The sequence below is a fragment of the Trachurus japonicus genome, chromosome 11 (assembly GCF_045865225.1).
Source record: "Trachurus japonicus isolate A0001 chromosome 11, Traja_1.0".
Classification (NCBI taxonomy): domain Eukaryota; kingdom Metazoa; phylum Chordata; class Actinopteri; order Carangiformes; family Carangidae; genus Trachurus; species Trachurus japonicus.
Genome location: NC_140917.1, coordinates 34,975,234 through 34,993,874, shown reverse-complemented (window position 1 = coordinate 34,993,874; position 18,641 = coordinate 34,975,234). Strand labels below are relative to the sequence as shown.

The 18,641-nt window shown below is 38.8% G+C and overlaps 1 protein-coding gene and 1 long non-coding RNA gene across 2 annotated transcripts in view; one reads left to right on the top strand and one right to left on the bottom strand.

Moving 5' to 3' along the window:
• The window catches only part of LOC146979211 (NLR family CARD domain-containing protein 3-like), a 98,591-nt gene that overhangs the window by 45,210 nt on the left and 34,740 nt on the right, over nt 1–18,641 (bottom strand). The gene's annotated exons all lie outside the window — the stretch shown is intronic.
• On the top strand, nt 12,492–16,989 carry LOC146979213 (uncharacterized). The gene is made up of 3 exons (XR_015037164.1): nt 12,492–12,527; nt 15,111–15,146; nt 16,366–16,989. It is a non-coding gene; the product is annotated as an uncharacterized LOC146979213 (long non-coding RNA).

Sequence of the window (18,641 nt, the reverse complement as noted above, 5' to 3'; positions counted from 1 at the left end):
TCATCTTCTACTTTTTACTATTCAGATATTGTTTAATCTACATTAGTAATGGTTCAAAAATGTTTTCAAACTGTCAGTGTTAAGTAAATCTGAGTAGACTTCAGACTTTCAATTTCTTCATACTGATCTTCAACAATTCAAGTAATTTCAAACCATTTCATACTCTTCATATATTCAAGATTTCTTCAGCAGTTTCTTAACTTAATTCAGCATAGTTTCAACAATTTTTTCAGCTCATTCAGCTTCCAGCTTTCAGCATTCACCCGTATTTCCTTCAGGAAATGCATTTTCTAGTTAGGGTGAATGCTGAAAGCATTCACACTATTGTTATTCAAATCTTTATTATTATTATTATTATTATTATTATTCTGTACACTTCTTCCGTTTTTCGGTCTTTAACTACTTCTTCATACTTTCTACTATTCAAACAATTCATATATCAAAACGTGCAGCTTCTTCAGGAGATCATTGGATCCATTCAACTTTTTCATTATCATTCATACTTTTCAAAATATTCAAACTTTATTGAAAATTTTTTCCCATAGGAATACATTGAAACTGTCTTCAAACTCTTAAAATCTTCTCCTTCTTTGAACTTCAACTGCTTCAACATACTTTCACCTACAGACTTCATTCAACTTTTAAAACGTTCACAAAACTTTCAAGTATTCACGGTACATTCAACTTTTTCATATCTTCTACCATTATTGATCAGTACCCTTCAACTGTTCATGATAATTTTTTGACAAAATTCAAATTTAACATGCAAGTCAATGGCACGGAATGTTCAGAGCTAGACTGGTGATGACATCAGCTAGAGTGACAGAGGTTCAAAAAATCATCTGACACTTTGCTCTCTAACCTGTCACCACGGCCACAAATTTCACTCTGGACACATAATTTTCCCCCACTTTGGTAGACAAACTTGTCCTGTGTCTCACAGTGTGCTCGAAAACGCAGAGAGGCTAACAGAATTTAAACTCGGAGCCTCTAAGTGCAGCCAGTTCCCTCTCTTCCTCTCATTGACTCCCATTGTAAAGTAGGAGCAGATTTTCTGAGAAAAGCAGAAATGACCTCCATATCTTTCCTGCGACGGTGAGAAAAGTTTTTGCCCTACAAACATTTAATGCACATTGGCTCGCTCAGGAAGGTCTCCTTGCCCCGACAGTCATGACCACATTCTGGTAAGAGGTACGGTTCTCTTTTCAGAGGCTGTTGTTCGGAGCTGCACAGAGCTCAAATCTCACTGCTCTGCTCTGTGTGGTGCAGACAGAGAGAGAGACACACACACACACACACACACACACACACACACACACACACACACACACACACACACACACACACACACACAGACAGAGAGACACACAACCACAGAGACACACTGGCTTACAGCTCATAATCAGCCTCTAAATGAGTTCATATCTTTGAGGGGAATTTTTAAACATCTCTAATAATTTATTTCTCTTACATTTCAGTTTATTCTTGTAATGGAGATTTCAGGATTTGGAGCTTCTTCATGTCCTGACTTTCCTCTTTAACCCTTTACTTTGAAGGACTTGAACTTTTTCTCATTAATTCCAACAATTCAGACCATTTAAGGACTTTCACATTTTTCATTTATGAATGTATATCTTCACACTCTTTTTTTAAACGTATCTTAAACAATTCTGGCATCATTCAGTCTCTTTCTTTCTTTCTTTCTTTCTTTCTTTCTTTCTTTCTACTCCCTTTCTCTTTCTTTTTACTTCATTCCTTGTTTCCTTGTTTCTACCCCATTTCTATATATACCCCAGTTCTCATAATGGATATTTCAGGATTTGGAGCTTCTTCATGTCCTGACTTTAGACTTTTCCACCTTCAATCCTTACATTTTACTTTGAAGGACTTGGACTTTTTCCTCATTAATTCCAACAATTCAGGCCATTTCTCAACCATGTAAGGAGTTTCATATTTTTCATTTATAAATTTATATTTTCACACTATTTTTTACACTTAAACAATTCTGGGATTTGCATCCATTCCCTATCATTCAGTCTCTTGCTTACAAGTTATACACTTCAGGTATTGCTTCGTTTTTATACATATTTGTTCAACAAATACTTTCAAGCTCTTAATATATTTATTCATTTGAGTAGACCTATTTTTTCCACACCAATCTTCAAAAATTCAAGCAATTTTCCAACATCCTTCTTATAAGTTCTTCTTTTTAATTTTTTTCTCACCTATTTCAGATTTCAACCATTCAACTGTTAAACTATAAAGATGCAGGATTTCTACATTTTCCTCAAACTTTTTATTAACATGTTTAACTTTTACCCTTCAGATATGTTGTAGTTATTCTGCCCTTTAACGGATTGTAACTACTTCTATATTATTCTACTTTTACACTTCAGATATTGTTTCATCTATATTAGTAATGGTTCAAAAAAAAATTCTAACTGTTTTAAATAACAACAAATGCATCCATTCCATATCATTCAGCCTCCTGCTTACAAGTAATTTTCCAAACATTTCTTACAAATTCAACGTCCTTCTTATAAGTTTTACTTTTTAATCTTTTCTCACGTATTTCAGATTTCAACCCTTCTACTCTTACATGCTCGACTTTTAGCCTTCAGATATGATGTAGTTATTCTAACTTATCCTTCCCTTTAAAGGATTGTAACAACTTCTATGTTATTTTACTTTTATTCCTCAGATATTCTTTCATAAATTAGTAATGGTTCAACAATGTTTTCAAGCCACCAGTTTTAAACTTCTTTGAGTAGACTCAAGCTTTTCAATTCATTCATACTATTCTTCATTAATTCAAGTAATTACCACCCATTTCATACATCCTCCATCTTTCATCTTCTACTTTTACTATTCAGATATATACAGATTTCACCTGCTTTCAACATTTCACCTGCTTTTCAGGCCATTTCTCAACCATTTAAGGACTTTCGCATTTTTCATTCATAAATGTATATCTTCACACTATTTTTTTTTTTTTTTTTTTTACACTTATCTTAAACAATTCTGGCATTTGCATCCATTCCATATCATTCAGCCTCCTGCTTACAAGTTATAGACTTGAGGTATTGCTTCATCTTTATACATATTTGTTCAACAAATACTTTCAAGCTGTTAATAATCTATTTATTTATTTGAGAAGACTTAAATGTTAATTTTTTCATACTAATCTTCAAAAATTCAAGTAATTTTCCAAACATTTCATACAAATTCGACATCTTTCTTATAAGTTTGACTTGTTAATATTTTCTCACCTATTTCAGATTTCAACCATTCAACTGTTAGTCTATACTATAAATATGCAGGATTTCTACATTTTCCTCAAACTTTTTATTAACATGTTTAACTTTTACCCTTCAGATATGTTGTAGTTATTTTTAGTTATTCTGCCCTTTAATGGATTGTAACTACTTCTATATTATTCTACTTTTACACTTCAGATATTGTTTCATCTATATTAGTAATGGTTCAAAAAATGTTTTCAAACTGTTTTAAATAAATTGTGCACTTTAACCTTTCAATTCATTCATACCATTCTTCACTAATTCAAGTAATTAGCACCCATTTCATACATCCTCCATCTTTCATCTTCTACTTTTACTCTTCAGATATTGTTTAACCTACATTAGTAATGGTTCAAAAATGTTTTCAAACTGTCAGTTTTAAGTAAATCTGAGTAGACTTCAGACTTTCAATTTCTTCATACTGATCTTCAACAATTCAAGTCATTTCAAACCATTTCATATTCTTCATATATTATTTCATCTCTTCAAGATTTCTTCAGCAGTTTCTTAACTTAATTCAGCATAGTTTCAATTCAGCTCATTCAGCTTCCATTCTATTTGAATAGACTTAAATGTTAATTTTTTCACACTAATCTTCAAAAACTCAAACTCACTTAATAATGTGGGATTTTCTAACATGTTCCTCTGCGTTTTCAACATTTCACCTGCTTTTAGACCTTTTTTTTTTTTTTTTTTTTTTACACTCATCTAAAACAGTTCAGGTATTTTTCCACTATGTCATGTCTCTACTTATTCTCACTTATTTTATCATAGCCTAAGCTATTCAGGTGTTTCTCAACCAATGGAATTTGTGCAAAAAAGAAAAAAGGAGGATGTGGTTTGCTGTCCATGGTTCTGAAACATTAGGCTACGTGTTATCGTGGGCGGCACGGTGGCACAGTGGTTAGTTAGCACTGTTGCCTCACAGCAAGAAGGTCCTGGGTTCGAATCCCCGGCCGCCCAGGTCCTTTCTGTGTGGAGTTTGCATGTTCTCCCCGTGTCTGCGTGGGTTTCCTCCGGGTGCTCCGGTTTCCCCCACCACTAAAAACATGTCGGCTAGGTTAATCCTCCAGTCAGCGCCACTGACCAAAGGCACTGGCTCATAATCTGGAGTTGGTCCCCGGGCGCTGCACCGCGGCTGCCCACTGCTCCTCACGGATGGGTTAAATGCAGAGAAAGAATTTCACTGTACTAGCTGTATATGTGACAAATAAAGTACCTTTACCTTTATCAGTCTTTGATAGGTCAATGATTAGTAAAAACATTTTTTAAATTAAATAAAATAAAAAAATAATAATTTTTAATGCATTATTCGTTTTTGTGTTATATCAGATTTACCTTTTTTTCAACTTAATTTACAGTCATGAGATGTTTTTGTTGCATAGACTGCTTAATAAAAAGACAGAAGTGCTGCTTAATAAAGAAAGAAGCCTAAGTGCATGCGGCCTGCAGCTGGCACACTGAGTATTTGATCGTTTGAGAGCGACTGAGAGACAGAGCCACCTGCAGCAGACCCGTATCAAAAGATCTGAGGAATCCGATTGTCCCTGAACATATCAAACAACTTCAACTCCACGTCATCGGGCTGAAGGCTCATTCTACTCGGACTCCTTACAAGTTATACTCTTCAGTAATATTTGTTCAACAAATGCTTTCCAGCTGTTGATAATATATTTATTTGAGTAGACTTAAATGTTAATTTTTTTCACACTAATCTTCAAAAATTCAAACTGGCAACACGGCACACATTCTAAATCAGATCAGTTGGGACACATATTGTCAAGCTGCAGCAGAAGAAACGTGGGAGATTACCTATGAGAAAGTAAATGTGGTTGGTAAAATAAGAAGACTATAAGGCAAAGAACAAAGGAAGATTAAAACCTCGGCAAACGAGGGAGTGCTTTCTCTGATCAGTGGTTTATAGCTCACTGTGTCACATGCAGTGTCAGCTGTAGCTGGGATACCTGCTGTCATTTATTGAGCTGCGGGTGCGCGCTATGGCACAGAGCTCAGGTGGGACACTCACACTCGGATCTAAACGCCCTGACCAGATGGATCAAAGACGGAGTAAATTCAGCGGTGACGTCTCTTAGTCCCGGTCCCAGAGCTGGCGTGCGTAACTGCGCTAAAATGACTTTTGATCGCATGATCAACAAAGCTATTTAACCATCTGAACACAACTATTTGGCATTCATCACATATGATAATGTGACAGCTTGGCCAGAAGATTTAATCGCAAAACAAAACAGCAGAGTAAACGGGTACATTTATGACTTTAAATCTCGTTACGACTTTATTCTCATGAATTTACGACTTTAATCTGGAAGTATGTGACCCTAATCTTCCGTTACGACGTACTAAAATGTTTTTTTTTATTTTTTTTTATTAAAATTAAAATATTCTGTGTTGGTTGGTATAGCCTACAAGGAAACGACCGACAGCCAATGCAACTTATTAAACTGTACATTTAAAAGCCAAACGAAAAACAGGAATTAAAAAATAACAAAAGCGAGAAAACTTATCGTCCTTAAGTAAATAGGGTGAATTTGTCAAGTCATCATGTTGTAGACAATGCAGCCTGTGGCGTTTGAACGCACCTCCAAGACACAAAAAAGCGACTGTGTGGTTCTTGTTCATTGACATTACCCACTTGGATTAAAATAGGCTACACAAACAGATCCCCAAACGTTGACCAGCCACAGTTATGATATTTCTTGAAAATAATAAAGCCCGTTATTAATCGTAGTAGTTCATTCGTCAGTATTCGTTAACTTCATCTCACTGCCTGTGAAAACACAAAAAAGACACAAGCCTAAGTCTACAGAGCTGTAGGCTATGTATGAAAATTCCAATTGTCTTCGAACGTACCACACATCCTCAGCTGTTAACTGACAGCTTGATTGACAGGAAGACCAGATAGAAGAAGAACCTTCTAGAGATCCACCCTATCATCAGTGCAAGGTAAGTAGCGGTTAATTACAATGTAATTTTGCGGACATTTTAACCAAAATATTGAAGTTGCGATCAACTTAAACATTTCTCAACGATGGGAATGTGGTCTTTTAACTGTGACAACATTGTTTTATTTGTAGACTACACATCATGATAAACAGAGAAGGATCAAACGGCCGTTATCAGTTATTAAGTTGCCTTAAGCTGGCAGTCTGTTCTAACGGGTAACGTTAACTGTAGCCTAACGAAACTGTGCCGTAACTCTGGCTTTAGTTATATGGGGGGATAACAATAAGTCGACACGAATCAGTGGAAAGATCAGGCTCCAATCTCTCAATTTAGCTATCTGAGTTTATTTTCACGTCTAACCCCGGTCTCCAGCAGTAGCCTACTTTACTCCTGTAACTGCTACGTTGCTAAGTACTGTTGCTATGGTAGCGACCTACATCAGAGATCTCCCCTTATTAGGCTACATTACAAAAAATAAAATTCTTAATGTGTGTGTGTGTGTGTGTGTGTGTGTGTGTGTGTGTGTGTGTGTGTGTGTGTGTGTGTGTGTGTGTAGGCATAACGTTAGTTTACTCTGGTTATTAATAGGCTACCGACTTTGTTTTAAAGCGACTGCTTTGTTGTTCATTCATCATGTATGGTCACTTTGAAGGTCGATGTCAGTAATTTCGAGACATGAGCTACAGTTAGGCTAACGGTTGTTGTCGTTAAGCAAACGCCGTCGTTAAGAAGTTAACGGTTGTGTTGCTGCACGAGCAAAGCGTGTTTGTGTTGTTCAGTTTGGGGGAATCACGGTGTCTAGGAAGTGTAAAGTTAATAGTTGTTATTTTGTAGCCTGTATTGTCGTAGTGATCAGCTGTTTCCCCCTGCCTGTGATTGGTTCAGTGTGTGTGATAGAGGTGATTGTTTGTGGTTGTCATGGTGATGAGGCCGGTCAGTAGTGGAGTGTAAACATAATGTCCGTCTCCGTTTCTCCGTTTCTCCGTTCCTGTTTGCCTGTTTTCCTGATCATTAAGACATATTATACCACCACAACGACCCCTCATTCTACAAAAGCATCAGTGGCTGCAGCTGGCAGAGGCATTAGAGTTAGTCTAAATGGTGATATAGTGACGTGAAAATGTGATAAAATGCCATCTAATAATTATCCTGATGGTGAGAAGTGTCAAGCTGCAAGCACTAGACTGCATCCCTGTGTGTGTGTGTGTGTGTGTGTGTGTGTGTGTGTGTGTGTGTGTGTGTGTGTGTGTGTGTGTGTGTGTGTGTGTGTGGCGCAAGTTTTTCTCTCCTGCTAGACAAGACCTGGTAAAATCATAAAGTTGAAAAAGTGTGGTCACTGTTTTTATTCCGCGAAATTCAATTTCTGTTTAATTTTTTTATTTTGTTCTTATAGTCATATTAATGTTTATTCATGCAATTGACATAATTTCAACATCTAAAATGATTTCCTGGTTGACCTAAATAAAAAATTAAAAAGTTTATTACTTGACTGGGTTGAAAGGGCTGAGATTATATGCATTCATACACAGAGAGGGGACATGGACAAAAGACAGCAATAAATGGCTTGGGGTTCTAAGGGTTTTAATAACACTAATAGTGTTTTTTGTTTTCTTTTTCAGAATGTCCCTCATACAAAAAAATAAGATGGCGTCATCAACATCCAACTACCAGCCACTGACCGTGAAAGTCCTGAAAATCCGCAACACAGTACGTGTCACCTCCTGGGAGCTGGTGGAGGACGAGATGAAGATTGTGAGCTCGCATGAAAATCTAGTCATGGCTATCAGTGATGGGGTGTCCGTGATGAAAATGACCCTTTATCAAAACCTGGCTCAAAAAGTCGCAGAGGGCCAGAGCATTATTATCAAAAATTATAATGTCAGTAAATTCGGGGGGCAGGGCTTGCTCTCCAGAGCCAACACAATCATATTCAGGGCAGTGAAACAGGTGCAAGTGAGCCGGGAGTTGGAGCAGCAGGGCTGCTCCCTGGTGGACCCAGTTTCACCAACCATGGAATTAGGTGACATCACCATGGACACCCAGGGCCTGCTAACGCTGGAAGGCTGTGTTACATCGGTGAGTGTCTATCCCCACTACCACAAGAGTTATGAACGTGTTTTAAGTTCACACATACAAGGGAATTATTTAGACCCCCTTCAAATCAAATCAAAAAGGGGACAAAAAAAGGACAGCCCAAACCCAGAATTTTAGAAATGTTTGATGTTAAATTCATGGACCTCATGGATCAAATTTTTGCTCTGATACACTATGGTCTGTAAGGCCTTATTTAGACAGGTGTGTATCTTCAAAACCATGTCCAATCCATTTAATCCAACACAGGTGTAAAACCATCTCAAAGCTGCATAAAATAAATGGATGGCATCTGAATGAACTACTTGAGTGTGACAGCAAAGGGTCTAAACACTTCTGTTCGTGTTTCAGTTTTTATTTTTATTTTTAAATTAATTTGCAAACACCTCTAAAATTCTGAGTTTGGGCAGTCCTCATGAGGAACTGAGAGTAGTTGCATGATGATGATGATGATTTTTTAATTTTGACATCAGGCAATAGTATAAAAATAGTTTAAAAATCGAATGGTGTCTGAATACTTGCCTTACCCACTGTATATGTGTGTGTATTTAAATAATACCACAGAGGTGTCTCTCATGGAAATAATATAAATGTATGTGTGAAATCACTATGAGGTCATCACTTAATGTATTTTATGCCCATTTTCTGTGTCGCCCTAACATAACATCACCTATAGCTCGAGCCAATACAAGCCGTTATGAAAGATCATGGCCAGACAGTGGCAATGAGAAAAATCCGAGTAAAACAGGTTAGAAAAAAAGTTACTCTTAGCACCACAGTCAAGTCTCCACGTCAATGTGAAACAACCTATAGTAGTAAGTGCACATGCTTATACCCTTTGTTTTATTTCTTTTTGAAGGGAGATGCTGAACTGCGGGTCTGCCTGTGGAGGGAGGCCAACTTATTAAAACTAGAAAAGGGCTCTCCGGTGATTATCACACATTTAAGAGTATTGAAATCACCCGAATATGGAGTGAGCCTCCACTCCACCACCTTCACCCAGGTCAATGTAAGTAATGCCTTAGCAAAATTGATTTAATGTAGAGTCTGGAAGATTTATGTCAACTTATGCAAGAGAAATCCATTTTATGTAATCCTCATCTATGGGTTTCTCACCTCATTTTGACACTTCATGTTAAAATAAATAAATAAATAAATAATTGTTTTTCTCATCAATTTACACTCACCACATGAGGACTGTCCAAACACAGGATTTTAGAAATGTCTGCAAATTAATTAGAGTACAGAGACTGAAAAATCACATGAACGGAATTAAGTATTCAGACCCCTTGCTGTCACACTCATGTAGGTGATTCAGGTGCTGAAGGTGTAGAACCACCTCAAAGCTTCACAAAAGAAATGTATGGCACCTGAATCACCTACATGATTGTGTCAGCAAGGGGTCTGAATACTTTTATTTTTAATTTGCAAAAAAAATTTAAATTCTGGGTTTGAGCTGTCCTTGTGACACACAGAGTGTAGATTGATAAACAATGATATATACATATATATATATATATATGTATATATATATATATATATTAGGCATGAGGCTTCAACATAAGAAATAGTGAAACATTGAAAGGGGTCTGAATATTTTATGTACCAACTATGTATATGTTTTTGTGTTTTTGTTCCACAGCTGAAGCCCTTGGAGACCAATTTGAAGGTGGCAGGAAGGGACACGGCAGAAAACGGCGATGTCATTCTAATAGATGATGAGGGCACATTGGTGTTTATCTGTGCCCAAATCTGGCCCTTTGGAGACCAAACTCCAGAGGAGCTCTACATCAAATACAAGGATGGCAGGGTCTGTGAAGCCATTGCCCTCCCCTCACAAGAGATGTAGTGTACACACACACACACACACACACACACACACACACACACACACACACACACACACATGTAAATAGTTTTTGTCTTTTCAAATCCTTTCAATTGATTTTTTAAAATGTGTAAACCGTGTAAATGTGTAAATCATAAATGTTAATAAAAATAATTTTGAACTTTGAAAATTGTTGATATTGATTACTGAGTAGCTGTGGTGCAAGATCAAGTCTGCATAGTCCATTTTACAAACTGTTTGTCTCAAAGAGCTTTACACAGCACAATTCTACCCTTAAAGCCTCACATTAACTGAAGAGAGGAAAATGTTGAATAGACAACAGTTTGCTGCTTGGAATATTGAGTAAACATTTAATATGGTACAGTGCAGTCAAGGGGAGTTGATGAAAGCAGGGTCTGGTAAGCTAAAGGCTGCATCATAAACAGGAAACGCAGGCTCGATTGATAGGGATAAAAGCTACTTTAGGCTCTATAGTATGAAGGGGGTTGGGGTTAGAGGTGATGCAGCCGGCAGTTGGTACAGAGCCCTGCACTCTGCATTGAAATAAAGTTAAGAAAAACACAAAAAGGCTAGACATGGCCCAACAGAAAAAGACAAGAGAATAATAATTGTGAGTGATTAGAGAGGAGTTGAGAGTCTGCCATACTGATATTCAACCAAAACAATACGAGGCGCACTGCAATTTTGTCATGTTATACTTCGACATGGACGATGGAGACAGCGACACCAGACGACCAGACAGTTTCCAGGAGTATCTGCTGTTTTGGTACGGGAGGTCCACAGTGACAGAATGGTAAAGCGAACAGACCACCGTGGGCTGATTACAGTAAGCAAAACTAGTCAGGAGCAGGTAGGTCGCACTGCACGCGGAAGCTGAGCGCGCGCCTTCTCGGGCGCTTGGGTGGTCGCACTGGGAGCGTACTTCTCCTCTCTCCGCAATGTAGCTTTAGTAGCTTTATGAGGCCCACACTTTATGCAATAATATCACCATGACCGGGTCCGTGTACGTTTCGTTAGTTTGATTTTTCCTTTAAACCAAACTGTCAGAAAACGAAAGTAAGCTGGTAATTTGGTTTTCCGTTTCAAACCAAAAATACAGGCTGTTTTTTTCGTTTTTTGGTTTTAAAACGAAAAAGCGAGGAAACCAAAATCAAATTACGGTCAAATGTTGATTGTCTTTCTGTTTTTGATCTTAAACAACACATTAACGCCGATGACAGACCCGAAATGTCTGAACTTCAAAATAAAAGCCCAGTGACTTGTGTTATAGCCACATAGATGAATGGCCTATAAAATATTTTTTTTCTTTGTAAATGTTGTGTTTTGAGAACATTGATACATTTTCACAGCTGTGTTTATTTTTCACACATAGCGACGAGCTGATCGTTAACTCATCTTCCTCGTGTACTGTTCTCCTTGCTGCACTGGGTCTCTGTCTCCGTTGCTGTAGCGCTTTGCCTCGCTTCCCTTCAGTCAGATCATTTTCACAGCGGACTTCTTTGCCGCCTGATCCACCTGTCTGTGTACCTCTGTGGGCTCCACCATGTCATGAGACAAACATGCAAGAAGTAGCGCAGTTTATTGTGTTTCACCGGCGAGGAGCTGTCATTACGCGCGACCATTACGCACGGCGATTCCCCTCATCTAAGCTGCCAATTATACCTGGCGTGTAGATTCTTACGATAAATTTAAACCATATGGAATCTACTGCAACGGTTGCATAGACGACAAACAATACTCCGCAATTTTCCTTTGATAAATCACACCAGACCCAAGAATGGTGCACACGTGAACACAACTCATACTCCTTCCCCGGAACGCCTAGACACAATATGGTCAGCACGTGCATAATAATTAGCCATGTGCGCTCTGTGGAGCAGCAACAAAGTGACAACAGAGCAACAACATAGGCAACGTGCGGAGAGCGGGGGGAAGAAAACTTCTCTGAAAGCGAGATACACTGCAATATCGGGCAATATCAGTCAGAAAAATTATCTTGCATTGTAATAGGCTACAATAAAAACAAAAACCTCCCAAATCTCAAGGAAAGGGAGCAGAAAGACTATAATCTTATGTAATCTGCCCCTTTAAATTTTCAACTTAATTTAGCCTACAGTCATGAGACGTTTGCGCCGGTGTGTTTAGAAAAAGAAGTGCATAGCTATGGCCTGCAGCTGGCGCACCGAGCATCGTTTGAGAGACAGAGCCACCTGCAGCAGACCCGTATCAAAAGATCTGAGGAATCCGATTGTCCCTGAACATATCAAACAACTTCAACTCCCCTACGTCATCGGGCTGAAGGCTCATTCTACTCGGACTCCCTAGCGGTAAGTAATGCACTTATGGTTCTCCCGTAGACTCTGTTGTGAAGCGGTTTAAATTACGGTATTTTTAACGTGTTATGGTCAAACAGATATGATAATGTCTTTATTAAACTTCCATGAAAATATAATAAAAGACCTGTGAGATTACGGTGCTGGCACTGCTTTCTTTTAAAGATAACGGTATCTACAAACAAGTTGATAACGGTTGTTGTCCTTAGGTAAACGCCGTCCTTAAGAAGTTAACGGTTATGTTGTTGCTATAAATATAAGCAAAGCGTGTTTGTGTTGTTCAGTTTGGGGGAATCACGGTGTCTAGGAAGTGTAAAGTTAATAGTTGTTATTTTGTAGCCTGTATTGTCGTAGTGATCAGCTGTTTCCCCCTGCCTGTGATTGGTTCAGTGTGTGTGATAGAGGTGATTGTTTGTGGTTGTCATGGTGATGAGGCCGGTCAGTAGTGGAGTGTAAACATAATGTCCGTCTCCGTTTCTCCGTTTCTCCGTTCCTGTTTGCCTGTTTTCCTGATCATTAAGACATATTATACCACCACAACGACCCCTCATTCTACAAAAGCATCAGTGGCTGCAGCTGGCAGAGGCATTAGAGTTAGTCTAAATGGTGATATAGTGACGTGAAAATGTGATAAAATGCCATCTAATAATTATCCTGATGGTGAGAAGTGTCAAGCACTAATTTACTGCATCTCTCTCTATCTCTCTCTCTCTCTCTGTGTGTGTGTGTGTGTGTGTGTGTGTGTGTGTGTGTGTGTGTGGCGTGTTAACTCATTAAACTAACGTTACTAATGCCGACATATATTTTATTGCGCATTAATGCATGTTGCTCCAATGCTTTTATTTTGTAAAAGTCTGTTGCTGGATTATTTTAGCCTAGCGCACTACACGCAGGTTGCTCTGACTGTGCGGACGCTTGTTGCACTGTGGTGAAGTTAGAACCATCAAGGTGGGAGAGGGACGGACAAAACAGCGGCCCAGAGAGCTCTCATGCGGGGAGGGTTACGTGCTAAACTCGCCGGCCGTCTCTGCTTAAGTTGGCTTCATGTTGGTAATGTTGCTATCGGGATGTCCAGCATATTCCTCTTCAATGTCCGGTCTCTGGTAAACAACATGAATGAACTGCGACAGGATCACGTTTTTAAAAGGACCCTGGACTGTCATGTTTATAATGAGCATGGTTTAACATTAACAGCAACGTCACGCTGTTTCCAAAACGACACCGACTTCAGCAGACACGTGAGTTTTACAGTGGCTCCTGTCATTACTTTGTTTTCAAAATATCATCATGCTGCTTGTCCTGCATAACCTATTTTAAATGGTGTATTTTTTCCGAGGGTATTCTGCATAAGTATGAGATGTTGAGGGGCTGTAGTCTGAAGCTGCTCAGTTTTAATATAGCCTAAATCTACTAAAATGTGATTGGCGATTTAAAAATAATAATAATAATAATTTAAACATGGCTGAGTGACCAATAACAAATTAAACTGCGGTTTGACAAATTCAAACACATTTATTAATGCTTTCGTTTAAAGGAGCCACGGTATCCTGTGGAGTTACACCTATCATGTGTAAGACAATTCAAAGCAAATTCAGTGTCCCAGTTAAAGGCTGCAGGCGATTTTGAAGTAATATAAAAGTAATCCAGAAAGTATTCAGATTACATTACATTACTTGAAATTGTAATCTAATTACATTACAGATTACATTTTAGGACATGTAATCAGTAATCTGTAAAGGAATACATTTTAAAAGTAACCCTCCCAACACTGCGCACATGGATCTCAACATGAGAGAGAAGGTGCTTTGCTATATCTTATTTACATCTCACCCCACACACAACGACCTATGGCTTGTGGAGAAAGCATATGGCTTGTGAAGACGTACAGCGCGATGGAGAGAGAAAAAAATGGTTCATACAGTAGGCTATACAGCGTGCACTGCACACCAGCTTATCCGCCGGTGAAATATGCAAGTTAGTCAGATAATCAGGGCCGTTGCTAGGAATTCTGGGGGCCCTGAAAGAATAAAAGTGGGCCCCTGACTTTTCCACTTTTTTTCTTAGACTATGTATTATCATTTTTTATTTAGCCTATTTTGTTTTGATGCTAATGCAGCATTACTATGAGTATCAGTCAGGGTCTTATGCAGAATAATTCAGTCATACAAAGATTAGACTACAGGGGTTTTTTGTGGGCCCCACTGGGCGCTGGGCCCCTAGAATTATCATCACCTTTCTCCCCTATACAACAGCCCTGAGATAATTAATGACATGTCCTGAATCAAAAGGTGGCAAAGTGACTGGACTAACGAGTTTTGTTTTATTTTATTTTTATTTTATTTTAACAACAAATGTTATGGCACTTTCGTTCATATGGCAGCATACCATTGAAATAAAAGTGCACTTTACAGTACTTTTGAATTCATATTGGATTTTGCAATGCGATTATTCGTGATTAATCAGGGAAATCATGCGATTAATTAAAAATTGTAATCGTTGCCCAGCCCTACAAAATAGATAATTATTAAAATCTAAAACTCAATGAAAAATATCATAACATTTTACTTCTTTTCCCAGAGAAAGAGAAGAAGATTGTGCGCTTGCACGTGATTGGTGAGTACAAGAAAATCTGAACTGAAATTAATGTTAAGATCAAGGAGACAAGGAGAACAGTAGTCCTCATGTAGTGCCTCACAGAGACCAGAAACATTTTTTTAACTAGAATGATTGATTTTGACAACCACTTGATTTGTCACACAGAGTCAGTTGCAACACCACATTTACTGAGTCTGAAGAGTGTTTTTTTGCCCAGAATCAAGCCTCGTACTCTCGTACTAAAAAGAGATTTGGCTAGTAATGGCTAGTGAAGAGAGCGTGAGAATTAACCCAGTCTTTAAAAAATAAAGATGGTTTAGTCAAATGTAAAATGACACGTAGTCTACTGATAGTAATGTGTAAATTAACACTATATTGCTGGCTTTACAATGGTTACACATGGAACAATTTTGCATGTTGTAAATTGCATGTAGTATAAATATCTTATGTTTCATTTAAAGGGATAGTTCACCCAAAATTCAAATTTAACTCATTATCTACTCACCCTAATGTCAACTAAGAGCTGTGAGAATTTTCAGAGTCCTCCGTTCCTTCTCTGAGATATTGCTTTTATACAACAGTTGTGCATTTTATTAGTTAACAGTAATAAGCTACAAGAGATTGTGATTTGTTTGATTTGTTGTTATTTATTTGGCTCCGCCAACACAAATAGTTCCGCAACTAGAAGGGAGACAAGGCTGTTGCCAGGCAACACAAACATTTCCTAGCTTGCTACTAGTGGCCCTTTTTCCACTGAGCTGGTTCGGAGCCAGTGCCTGAATAGCACCGGAACAACAGGACCAGCTTTAATATACAGAGACGTTATCGATACCGTAGTAAATTTGTTTATCTGCTATGCAATAAATATAAACACAGTTGAAGCCAAGTAGCCGAGCTACGTGGCTAACAACAACACAGAGAATGATCGCAAATTAGACAGATCATGTCAGCTCCGGGTTTTAATTTTCCAGTCCTTTTTTAAAATAACTGTAGTAGGCAGCAGAGAGATGGGGCAGCTCCGGAATGGGGAGCTTGGCTCTGACTTAGCTCCTGAACGCCTGAACAGCAGAGTGATAATGTCTGTAAAAAGTCCCAGTGCTGTTACATTGTATATCATGTAATGTCTCTCGTCCAATCAAATTACTTGGTCGGAACTAACTGTTGTATAAACAAGTATAACAAGGATAGTTTCAGACCTAACAATTTGTCCTTTTTTATTGTGTTTCATATTTTGCAGAAGAAGACCTGTCTTCCAGACCGTCCTGTTTTGTCCCTCTCACCCCCCTCATCCCCTTTATCCATCCATCCTGCTCTATCTGTTGTCTCTGCCTTCTTTCTCTCTCCCTAAGTTTCACGCTTTCAGGCTTGCTGTTCAAACGTACCAAGCCTTCAAGAAACAAGCTGAAATGCTGAAAAAAGAAACATACTGAAAAAGAAACATACTGAAAAAGAAACATACTGAAATACTCTTTTGAAGAAAAACAACTCTCCTTGAAGTAGTCCTCTCTTGAACGAAAAAGACTGTCATTGAAGTAGTTCTCCCTTGAACGAAAAGAATTTCCACTTGAATGAGACATTTCCTCTTATGCTATCCCTATTTTCCCTTTGATACGCTCTTTACCTTTTCTCTGACTTTTTGAAATTGATCAAAACTGAAACAAGTAGTTTAAATTCACCCGTACCAAGTAATTCTGCCTCATTAAGAAACAACTCTTGTTGGTCAATTGCAATCTGAAAGTATACATCGCCATTGAATTTGAGCAAAATCTATTTTCTCCAGTGTGTCATTTCTGTTTCAGTAAAGTAATTTCCCTACTGATTTAAAGAGGCAAGTATTTTCTGAATCAGTAGAAATTGATTTAACTGGCTCATCAGTCCTAAAAGCACTGGAGTGTTGGAACAAGAGAGGTTCTCTATTTTTTTTCCTGCTCCATATTGAGACTAATTTAACTTGAATTATCTTTTCACATCCAGTCTCTGCTTTAATAAGCAACAAACCTCTCATAGCATAGTCTGTATTGTTGTTTGTCTGTATTGTGCCTATTTGTCTGCATCAACAATGCCAAGGAAAAAACAAGAAGTCTCAAGCTAGAAAACTCCAGTGGCAACAGCAGAGGGAATCTCAGTGTGCGGCACCAAGTGAACAAGCAGAGGGTACCGGTTCTCAGAGCAGCATGGTGAGTGAGTCTACGACACTTGTTAGTGAGACTGTAACACAGGGAGGACCACCTGATGGATTGTGTGTTTCCAATGCTGACATGATAAATAGGCAAGGTCACATTGATGCTACGTGCCCAGCAGAGGCTTCCAATGCAGACCCAGCGAAAAATCAGGTAGCTGCTTCAGAAGTGCCACAAGTTTCTAATGCTGACATTATAAAGGAGCAACATAACAGTGATGCAGATTGTTCTCATGTGCACCAGGCAAACTACAAACGCAAGTATGATAATTCAAATGTAGGACAAACATCTTGTGCAAACATTGCAAAAAGGAGACGTGGCAGTAATGCTCCACATGTAGCTGTTCCTCCTCATGCTTACAATGATATCCTGGAGCTTCAGCTCGGTGAGAAAAGAGTCTGTGCGATGCGTAGCCAGGCTTCTGTGAGATATGGTAAATACAGAAACCAACAGTGTACCTGTAACTCTCTGACGTTTCTGGCTTTTCTTTATGAGAATGAAAACATCACAACAGAGAACCTCAATCAAGTTTTGGATAAAGGTAATGCATTGTACAAAGAGGCCAGGAAACGGTTCCCAGACTTTATCCATTTGACAGCAGATGAGATCCCTGACCGAGTGACTGCACGCAGCCATGTGTACAATGTAAACATGAACATATGGTCACGATATGGTACGTTAGGAGACCCTGACCCTGGAAGTGTTGATTACTTTCTGGACCTAATGGCTGGACTGAGCTGTCTGCTGTCAGAAGTGCAGTATGCATTGCTGTTGATGACTGGGTTGTGTATCGCACTGTTCAGAACCAGATCTGGTAGGTTTGGTTTCTTTGACCCACACGGCAGAAAAGAGGATGGTAGACATATACCGCTGGGATGCCCTTTACCTGGAAGGGCTGTCATGGTGACATTCACAAGTCTCTTTGAAGTGATTGAAAGACTCCAAATATTTCACAGGGGGATCAGAACTCCCTCCTCCTGCAACTATGAGTTGAAACCTGTGACATTTCCCTGTGCTAATGCAACCCATGACAACGAAACCACCCCTGATGTGCTGATTACAACAAATGATCCTGCTGAAACAACCTCCTCTGTTTTAGATGATGGTCTTCACAGTGAGCCGAGTGCAGTCACTGAGCTCTCTGATGAGATACTTTATGAACTGTGCACTGCCATGGAAACAGAAGCACAACCATTGAGCCAGCCCAGTGTAACTTCTGTCACAGCCCAAGACATCACTTCATCTGTGGCACAACAGGATCAAATCGGGTTGCCTGATCCACCAAATGAAACTGCTCCACATGTCTCACCCGACATCTCCATTACACTGTCCA